The following is a 10690-nucleotide window of genomic DNA, read 5'->3' as shown; positions in this document are numbered from 1 at the left end:
GAGGATCACTTGAGCTGAGGAGGTGAAGGTTGCAGTGAGTCAAGATTGCACCACCACACTCCAGCCTGGATGACAGAGTGAGACCCTGTCTTGGGAAAAAAAAAAAGAATGAAAAGAAAAAAAGGGCCTAAGACAAACCTGGATGAGAGATGAAGGAGGAGGTGGTGGTGGTGATGTTGGTGGTGGAGGTGTGCATATAACTCTGCCGCTGACCTTAGCTTTCCCTAGCTACATGCGTGGAGAGTCTTTTTAGGACAAAAAGGTAACATTTTCCCCCAATAACTGTGCTTATAAAATTATGGGGCTTCAGCATAGATACATTGATGTTTCTGTGACTGAATAAAGAAATTACTGTTATATTAATTAACAAAATAGCTAAATATTATGAACCCTCACCCAGCATCTGAATATGCCATTCGGTTTTGCTGGAGAAGCCTCCTTCACTTTAGAAGTTGTGTGGTTCCCATACCTAAACTGGCTGAGAAGCTACGTTATGGACAGAAGCTGGTGGATGCCAAGACAGACAGGCCATTGCATGGCAGCTGTAGCTGATTATAGCCTGTTAAATTTGTAAAGACACGTGTCATTGTGCCACTCTGTTTCAGTGAAGCCATACATTCTATTCTTGGATGTTTGGGGCCTGAGTTCCCCCAAGGTTTCAGCTCTGAGGTGGCACATCTCATTGTTGTGTAGGGAGCCAGGGACATTGGAGTGATAACTCCTTGGCTTAATAATAGGGAAAATTGCATGAGCAAGGGATTGAAACAAAAGACTGAGATTAAAATATGTAGCCCTAAAGTTTTATTCTTATTGTCATATGGCCCTGAGCCTATAATCTGCTAAAAATCCCAATTCAGGGCTGGGCACAGTGGCTCATGCCTGTAATCCCAGCACTTTGGGTGGCCCAGGCGGGTGGGATCACCTGAGGTCAGGAGTTTGAGACCAGCCTGACCAACATGGTGAAACCATGTCTGTACTAAATACAAAAAATTAGCTGGGCATGGTGGCACATGCCTGTAATCCCAGCTACGTGGGAGGCTGAGGCAGGAGAATTGCTTCAACAGGGGAGGCAGAGGTTGCAGTGAGTCAAGATTGTGCCATTGCACTCCAGCCTGGGTAACAGAGTGAAACTCTGTGTTAAAAAAAAAAAAAATCCCAATCCAATTTCTGGCAAGTTTTTTATTAGTTAAATGTGGAAATAAGTACATGTAAAATGACACCAGGCTACCTACATGACGGGCTAACCTCTGCCCTTTGGGTTTAGAGATGCAGAGAGGTTTAAGGGAGAACATGACATAAGACCTTGACCTCTCTGGACCACGTGGTATGGGCTGGGGGAATCTCTGAGAAGGCTAGAACTGTAGAGTTGTGAGCATTTAACAAGAGAATGCTATGAGAGCACTTAGAATATATAATAAGCACTCAATAACTGTTCTTCTTTTTCTGTTTCCTAAAATCTTTTCCCTCATCACCCTGGCCCTCAGATCTTTACAACTCTTCTGCCAAACTGTTTGGGGACATAGAACAGGCTTTGTGGAAACAGGACTATGATAACAAGGCCACAGTTTCTACTCTTGCTTTCAGAGCAAGGACATAGTTTTCTCAAATTAAATGATGGTTCTGGAGTATTTTAAACCTTGAATCGAAGTATCAGATTTTTTTTTTAAATTTTAAAAATATAATACTTTATTGAGGGGTTAAGATGTCATTATGAGACAGGATAGAAATTTAACCTTGAAGACCTTTCAGTGGCTCATCCAAGGCCACAGAGCAAATAAAAACCATACCCATCATATAGAATATCCGAATGGGGTGCCAGAAAAGTCACAACTCAGAGGGTCAATGATTTTTTTTTTCAAGAGCATAAATCCAAGTTTATTTATTGACTTTTCATTAGTTTAGATCCTTGAGGGGTACAGCATCACTCGGATTCTGTGTCCAATAGCCTTAGCAGGAAGATTACTTCAGAATTTGGCACAAACCAGGCCACTGTTTCCATGAGCACGAGTTACCTTTCCCCAGATTACTCTGGTTTTGTTTGGTTTGCTGCCAGGAGTCACTGGATTGTTCTTTGCTTTGTATACATAAGCACATCTCTTGCCCAAATAGAATTCTGTTTCATCTCAGGCATAAACAACTTCAATTTTTAGAAGAGGTGTGTGCTCCCTTTGGTTCCAGAGATCCTGCTTATAGCCGGCAAAAATGGCATTGGACCACAGCCTTCCAGATATAGCTCCTTTTAGAAGTCCTGTTCCCAGCAGGCCTCCACAGGAGCCAAGATGGCGGGAAGAGCAACGATTTGTAACTCCTGGGTAAACAGTAATATAAGGGTCCCAATCCCTGTCCTTCGCGGGTGTTCGAGTCAGAGTCCAGGTTCCTTGCAGTCAGATTTCTGCCCCTGTGGTTGTGTCTGCTTCAGCCGTCATCTGTGAGTGTCAAGTTGGGATTTCCTGTCTTCCTCAGCCACCAGAAGTGCCTGGGTTTCCTCAAACATGTCACATCTGGTCACCCCGTCAAGGCCCAAAGACAGATCATCGGGATGTTGTGTGCAAAAGAGCAAGGCCCTCATTTATTAGTGTTTGTTCCCCACCTTCCTTCCTTCCCTCCCTTCCTTTCTCACCTGAAAAACAAAATAAAGGAAGGAACATCAGAGCGATAACTCTTAGGCTTAAAAATGGGAACACTGCATGAGTAGGGGATTGAAATGAAAGACTGAGATTAAAATATGTATTTTTCTCACCTGAAAAAGAAAATAAAGCAGAAACAATTTGGAAGAAGTAGAAAGATAGCTGAGTTAGGAACCTAAGTTCAGCCATTTCTATTGCTAAGTACCAAATGTAGCTCTGCATTTCCTGGAAGTGAAGCAAAACTACTTAAGCAGTCCAAGGGTAGAAAATAGGGTATCTTAGCAAGTTGGAAATAATACATTTGTGAGTAATTCTAATTCTGCAGAATGAATTTTAGAAGATTTAACTAGAGAGAGATATAAAAAGTGTGTCCTAGTTCTCATCATCTTCATTTCTTCATTCTTTCTTTCCATCAATCACTATTTGTAATTAAATAAGATTGCATATTTTCTTGTTTATTGTCCACTTTTCTGATCAGACTATAATCTTCTTGAGGGCAGGGACTATGCCCACATTGTTTACTACTGGATACCCAGGGTCTAGCACAATGACTTTAAACAGAGTAAATGTTCATAACTTTTGGTGAACACATGAGTGAATAAAAAATTTTGAAATGGTACATTTTCTGATAACATACACAGGTAAGTAAACAGAGTCAAAAGAACTCCATCAAGAATGAGATCAAAAATGATATTACGTCAGATGTTACAATTTAAGAGATCTAAGACCAATAGTAGCTTAGCAGCCTATGTTTGGTTTTGCCTATCAGTCTGTTTCCAATGGAGCTAAGATATTGAAGAGTAAACAATTAAGAAGGCATTGCCAAATAATATAGCTAAATCTCTCCTACCTGTGTAACTTATGGAACTGAATATCACATCTGTGTCATTTTTACTAAGGGATTCACAGACCAGCCCCCATAGAATTTTTCTCTCTTAGGTAGAAAGACAGGGATGACCATATCCTATCAATGATGAAAGAGAGAGGTGACCTGTGTAAATCCAAATGGTGAGTCAGTGATGGAGATTCCAGAATGACTACTGAGCTGTAGGACCCTCCCTGAGTCACTGAATTCTTCTGAGCCTCATCTGCATGGGCGCATGGGTCCTATAATAGATGGCCTGCTATCTGTCTCACGGGGTTATTGAGGGAATTCCATCTCCCAGTAGATGTGAAAGTCTTTCAGAGACACATTACATAAACATAACAAACATAATATAAGAAAGCTTTTTTTTTTTTTTTGCCTGCCAGCATGTAGTTCTGTGTTACTTGAGGAAGCCTAAATTGCTGAAACAGACCTAAAAAGTAATGTCTTAAATGAAAGAGGAGTTTCATTCCTTCTTACATCACAGTCCAGAGTGGTTTTGGTGGTGAGAGAACTGGTAGTCTGGTGGTGGATGAGGATTCTGCTCCATAGAGTCACTGAAGGACTTAAGTTGACTGAAGCTCTGCCATCCTTAACATGTGAGTCATGGTTGCTGTGGGCAATGCCTTTGTCACTCATAGGAGTGACAATGAGTTTAATGGCCCAGGCCTGGAAGTGGCACTATTGACTTCTATTCATTGGAGGGGATTTCTTTACGTAGCCATTCCCAAAGTCAAAAGAAGTTGGGAAGCGCAGTGCAGATGGGCAGCCCTGTGCCTTCTTCTCTAATGGAAGTTGAGAATGGGTTTTGGTGGGCAGCCAGCAGCCTCTGCTTCTGTTCTTTTATTCTGATGAGGTCAAATATTCCCCTTATAGGATCTTATATCACCATGTACCTCATATCCTTTGTACTAATCAAAGATACAATTTTACATAATATGTTTATTCGATTAACTTTGCACCACTGAACAAGGGCAAGGGTCATACCTCTTGTCATCATGTGTCTCCAGCACTTAACACAGTGCCAGGCTTGCAATACAACTTCTGTAAATAATTTTTTCCATGAGAAAGAATGCATGAACATATAAAAATATTGATTAATACTGAAGAACCTCAAGTGAGACTGTCTGGATGTGTCTGATGAGGTCTGGGGCCTTGCCCTCATCAGGCATCTCTTTGTGACTTTTGATACACTTGGAGAAAGGAGGTGTGGTAGGTAGAATTCTAAGTTGACCCCAGTGACGCTTGTGCTTGTATAATCTCCTCTCTTTGTGAGTAGGTGAATATGATGAGACATCATTCCATGACAAGGTTTTGTTGTATGGCACAGTTGACTTCAAGAAAGAGAAATATATTCTAGGTGGATATGACCTACTCAGATGAGTCCTTAAAAGGGACTGGGCTCTGGCCAGGTGCAGTGGCTCACACCTGTAATCCCAGCACTTTGGGAGGCCGAGGAGGGTGGATCACCAGAGGTCAGGCGTTCCAGACCAGCCTGGCCAACATGGTGAAACCCGGTCTGTACTAAAAATACAAAAATTAGCCAGGCATGGTGGCAGGCGCCTGTAGTCCCAGCTACTTGGGCGGCTGAGGCAGGAGAATCGCTTGAACCTGGGAGGCAGAGGTTGCAGTTAGAAAAGATTTTAGGTGTTCTCAGTACATGCACGCACATGCACACATGTGTGTGCACACACACACACACACACACACCCCTACTCACAATGAAAAAGAAAATAAAAAGGTAACTGTGAGGAGATGGATATAAATTTGCTTGACTGCAGTAATCATTCCACTATGTATATGTATATCAAAACATGTTATATACCTTAAATACATAGAACACAATAAAAATAAATAATTTCTAAAAAGCCCAGAACAGTTAATGTCAAAATGTTGCTCCCTTCTACTTGCCAGGATGAATGCGACATCTGGACTGGGGCCGGGCATGAGTGGACGGAAAGCAGGACCACCGGTCATTTACACAGCTTGTCCATTGGCAAGCGCTGCTGAGCCTAGGCAAATCATCCATGGATTGAGGGTGAGTAATGAAAATTAGCCTACCTAAGGTTAAGGAAGAAGCCTGCAGTATAAGGGGGAGGCAAGTATATCTGGCAGACTCAGAGGAAGAGCAGAACTTTGAAAAATAATCCATGGTACCATCCACAGAAAAAATGTTATCATTCTCAAAGGATTGCATGAAGAAAAAATATATTTCAAAAGGACCAGACTTCATAGTGTCTGTCCCTACTTAGTTATACTTGAAGAAAGAGAAAATGCAGATGGCCTTGGCTCCATTCTGTCCACTTGAGTGCCATTTATGTCCCTTTTAGTGTCACTGTTGGGGGGCAAGTTGAGGTGTTTGATTCTAGCTTCTTGGCCTCCAAGATTTTCTCTGTTTCTAGATATCAATGTGATTTTTAATCTCTTTTATTAATTACAATGATAAAGCAAAAATAGTCCAGGCTTGGCAGTGTGTTATATCTGCCTTAGATTTTGGAAATGTAGTATGTTTTTATCTTTTCCGCTTACTATGATATTTTGTTGAAAAACTTGGAGGGTCCGCACTGGGGCTGCCATTCCAAACTGAAGGTCTCATCTTAAGTTCTTTTTAATAATAGTTAATAATAGTAAAAAATTTTGTTTATTCAAGAATTACTAAAGGCATTTAAGATATTTAAAAACAAATTAGTTGTTTTTATAAGCAAGAAGTTAACATTACTGGATATGATCTCCTATTTAAGAATTTTGTTTAGCCTGGCACAGTGGCTCATGCCTGTAATCCCAGCACTTTGGGAGGCTGAGGGGGGCGGATCACGAGGTAAGGAGTTTGAGACCAGCCAGGCCAATATGGTGAAACTCCCATCTCTACTAAAAATACAAAAATTAGCCGGGTGTGGTGGTGTGTGCCTGTAGTCCCAGCTACTCGGGAAGCTGAGGCAGAAGAATCGCTTGAACCTGGGAGCAGAGGTTGCAGTGAGCCAAGATCGTGCCACTGCACTCCAGCCTGGGTGACAGAGTGAGACTACATCTCAAAAAAAAAAAAAAGAAAAAAGAATTTTGTTTAAAAATAGTTAAAACTGATAAATAAAATGAAAATGTGAATAATGAGGGGCAAACCTGCCACATATCTGTGGACCACACAACTCCAGGGAATGAATGATGCACTTGGAGTTAAGTCAGCACCTCTGATCAGACTAAAGTCATCTCATCCAGTGAGTAAATGACATACCCATAATTAAATGTTTAAATTTTATCAAATGTTGATATCTAAAGCCACATTTGAACAAAAAGACAAAAAACGGGGTTTGTAAATAATTTTCCTTTCACATGACTGATGATTGAGAGTGGCCCCCTGAAGAACTGTGTTAAAAAGGATTCTGAGTCTATATTTAAACCTAGAGGGGAGAAGGGGTCAGGATCAATTGTTCCTGGTTGTCACAGTCACTGACGGTGGAGTGGCAATACCTGTGCAGTGCTTTTGTTATCCCTAGTGTAAAATACGGGAAAAACATAAATCAAAAAAACATAAATCGAGAAAAAGAAACTATAAAAACCAAGTAGATTAATCTCAAAAAAATCAAAGATGTCTTCCCTCAATTTAACATGTTACCAGTCTAACAGTGTATGTAAAGCCCTGTACAATGATCTATGGCGCTGTTAGATAGAGCTGAGATCACATCAAACCCATGGACACCCGTTTCAAACCTAACTGCCAAAACTTTTGCTTTTATTCAAACAGAAGAATAATGACAGTCATTACAAAGTAATCCTGCTGAACATTTTGTAGTGCATCACATTCAGGTGACCTCACAATGATAAAAAAAGAAATTGCTTTTGTGGTGTTCATTTTAAAAATGTTTTCTGAAATATTCATTTTATGATTGTATTAGTCTGCCTGGGCTGCCATCACATGCTACTACAGACTGGGTGACTTAAACGACAGAAATGTATTTTCTCAAAGTTCTGGAGGTTGGAAATCTGGAAGTCCAAGGTCAAGGTGCCAGCAGGCTTGGTTTCTGGCGAGGCCTTTCTCCTCAGCTCGCAGATCGTACCTCCTTGCTCTGTCCTCTCATTGCCCATCTCTCTGTGGCACACATGTTGAGAGAGAGCTCTCTGTTGTTGCTGCTGCTTATAGGACATCTGTCCTATTGGACTAGACTTAATATTCATTACCTTCTTAAAGGCCCTGTCTCTAGAGTCACATAGGGGTTAGGGCTTCAATGTATGAATTTGTGGGGCTGGGGAAGACACAATTCAGTCTCTAACAATGATATGCAACAATGTCTTGAGTTGCATATGATCTCCTACAGGTGACAGCCACATGCTTAACCTTCCTACAATGCATGGAAGAATGCAATCAGTGCTGGAGGGTGGAGTATAGATACAGCCAAGTGCTCAGGGAATTAAGTTACCAAGGGTAACAGCCACAGCCTTTTCTCCAAGTCAACTTTTTCCTTATCTCTTTAGCTGCTTACATTTCCCTCAACATCAATGGAATCTGCATCAGTTGGGTTTTCAAATTGTGTTCTACAGAGCCTTAGTGTTTCGTGGTTGTATTTTAGTGATTCCTAAATGCGTGATTTAGATTTCATGTACAAATTTATTCAACTATTAAAACGTGATATGTGAAATAACTCAAGTGTGTTATGTACCAAATTTTAACACATTCAGGACCACTTATATGACAATTTATTGTGCCAGGTTATCTTGACTTTCTGTAGGCCTTGGAATAAAGCCCCTGCCATTTCTGCCTAATTGAAGAATAGCTTGAGAATACAGACAAGCTGTCAGAAACAGGTTATCTGTGCAAACAAACAAAAAATATGCAAATAACTTGGATGCAAAGGTTATTACATAATTTCATGTAAATCTCTGATTTCTGCATTTTTTTCTTTCATTAAAACAAACTGACTTAATATAATTGTTACATATATGAACGCATACGTTTAGTAAATACATGATCATAAATAATGTATTTATATTTGTTTATTGTAAAATTTCGCTTGAGAGTAGAGCTGCTGCTAAAGCAGGTTTGAAAACCTCTGCTCTGTTTGTTTACATGTATTCTGTGTTGCATGCGCTGTTAAACAACTAAAAACTGTGCAAGCTTATCATAGGATATCTCCCAAACAGTGAGAGGTCTGACATGAAACACACAGTAGAGATCAGGCACATGGAAGTCTAGGAGGGTGCCCGTGAGTCATGGGTTTTGCAGCCTGACAGTGAGCAGTCGTTCATTATAAATCATTCAAATTTTTAATTTTAAAAATTAGTGTAGGGACCTGAGTTAGGGAGGGACATTAATATGAGTATTTGGTACTAAGATGAGAGCAGCTCGGTAGGAAACTTCCTAATGGAAATGTCACTGATAGAAATTACCCCTTTCCAGGCAAGTGACTCTTTGATTTTCCTCTCAGCATTTGGAGACCAGGCAGCCTGACAGATACAGTGAAACAAGAGGGTGATTCAGAAAGCTGGAGGATCTAGAAATCCAACTAGGGAATTTGGAGGTAGCAGTGTAATTTGACATTTGCATTATCTGAGGGGCACACTGGTCATTCTTTTTAATTGCTAAACTGACATTCAGTGGGGGCAAACTCGTGGGGGAGAGTGAGGGGTGAAGGCAAGGATCAAGAATCCCGGGAAACACAGACCTGGCCAATGCCGAGGATTTGTACTGGTGGACAGGGGACCAGCCAAGGTCAGGGAAAAACTAACATGCTGCAAGCAATTTCAGTTTCCCTGTGGGATCCTTCTGGTGCTCAAAGAGCCTGTGGGTGGAGTGCCAGTGACCACTGGAGAAATTTTTAGAAGATGTATGGTATCATGTTTCCTGTGGGCAGGATGTGAGATGCTAATGATCACTCAGTACTTATGAAATCTTATGTTAATTAAACTGAATGCACAAAAAGCTCTTGTCAATGTATTAAAAGTGTTTGCTTTTCATTCTTTAGTTTTCCAGTATTATTATGCCCTGTACTTCTATCATTTTCTCTGTCATAGAAATTTATTTTGTAAACTCAGTTCATTTTGTAATCATGAATAAGAACACTGCCCTTGGATTTTTTTTCTTCTTTAATGATAGAAACTGTCTTTTTGAAGAACATTAAGAGAACCATGCCACAGCACTTAAATTATTTATATTTGTGGGTGACATGTTCATGAAAAGATTGAGTTCTTTTATCTGTCTCTGGAATAAGTCTTATTTCTCTGAGAATACATAACATAACGCAGAGAAATACACACCTATGGCAAGTATGTTTAAGAATTTTTGGTCTGGCGTGGTGGCTTACACCTGTAATCCCAGCACTTTGGGAGGCTGAGGCGGGCGGATCTCGAGGTCAGGAGATCAAGACCATCCTGGCTAACACGGTGAAACCCTGTCTCTACTAAAAAATACAAAAAATTTAGCCAGGCATGGTGGCGGGCGCCTGTAGTCCCAGCTACTCGGGAGGCTGACGCAGGAGAATGGTGTGAACCCAGGAGGCGGAATTGCAGTGAGCCGAGATTGCGCCACTGCACTCCAGCCTGGGTGACAAAGTGAGACTGTCTCCAAAAAAAAAAAAAAGAATTTTCATGGGTGAAGTTAGACAAATGCTTTCGATATACAAATTTTTGTTTCTGATAGAGGGAATACTGCAGCTACCCCTCTGTAAAGCTAACTCAACTCTCTGTGTTAACTGGTTGATGTTAATATTCAGGGTCTTTTTTGGTTGACTTCCTAGCAGTCAGAGATAATATGACGATTCACTGTATTTGTTTTTTTGTGTGTGTGGGCTGGTTATGGTTCAAATGCATGGGAGTAATTCAAAGCTTTGCTTTTGCAGGTTCAATAATTCCATCTCCACTTAGAAATGAAATGATAGATTTTTTTAAGAAACAACTAAATAATGCATGATGTGATGGGATGAGGAGACTATTGCTAAAATTCACATCAAAAAGCATACTCTATCACACTGCTTGGTTCTCAGAGCTGTTCCATTAGTGCCCCTTTAACATGTAATATTTCCCAATTAAGTGTGTTGGTAAGAATTATTCATTTTAATAATTAAAGAGCTTCCCCAGCTCCCTGAAGAGCGTTACCATGGAGGCCCAGCTCCACTGCTGGGAATAATCACAGCATGCTAATGTAAGGAGAGGGTGACAGTTGAATGCTAGTATTGCCAATGGGTAAAACTAACTTGAAGGCTCATTTTAA

At 40.6% G+C, this 10690-nt stretch overlaps 1 pseudogene; it reads right to left on the bottom strand.

The window, feature by feature from the left end:
* Positions 1 to 1876: 1876 nt before the first annotated feature.
* Positions 1877 to 7632, bottom strand: LOC107976580 (large ribosomal subunit protein eL33-like; annotated as a pseudogene).
* Between the last annotated feature and the right edge of the window lie 3058 nt (positions 7633 to 10690).

Source organism: Pan troglodytes, chromosome 11 (genome assembly GCF_028858775.2).
Source record: "Pan troglodytes isolate AG18354 chromosome 11, NHGRI_mPanTro3-v2.0_pri, whole genome shotgun sequence".
Classification (NCBI taxonomy): domain Eukaryota; kingdom Metazoa; phylum Chordata; class Mammalia; order Primates; family Hominidae; genus Pan; species Pan troglodytes.
This window is presented reverse-complemented; position numbering and strand designations above follow the sequence as displayed.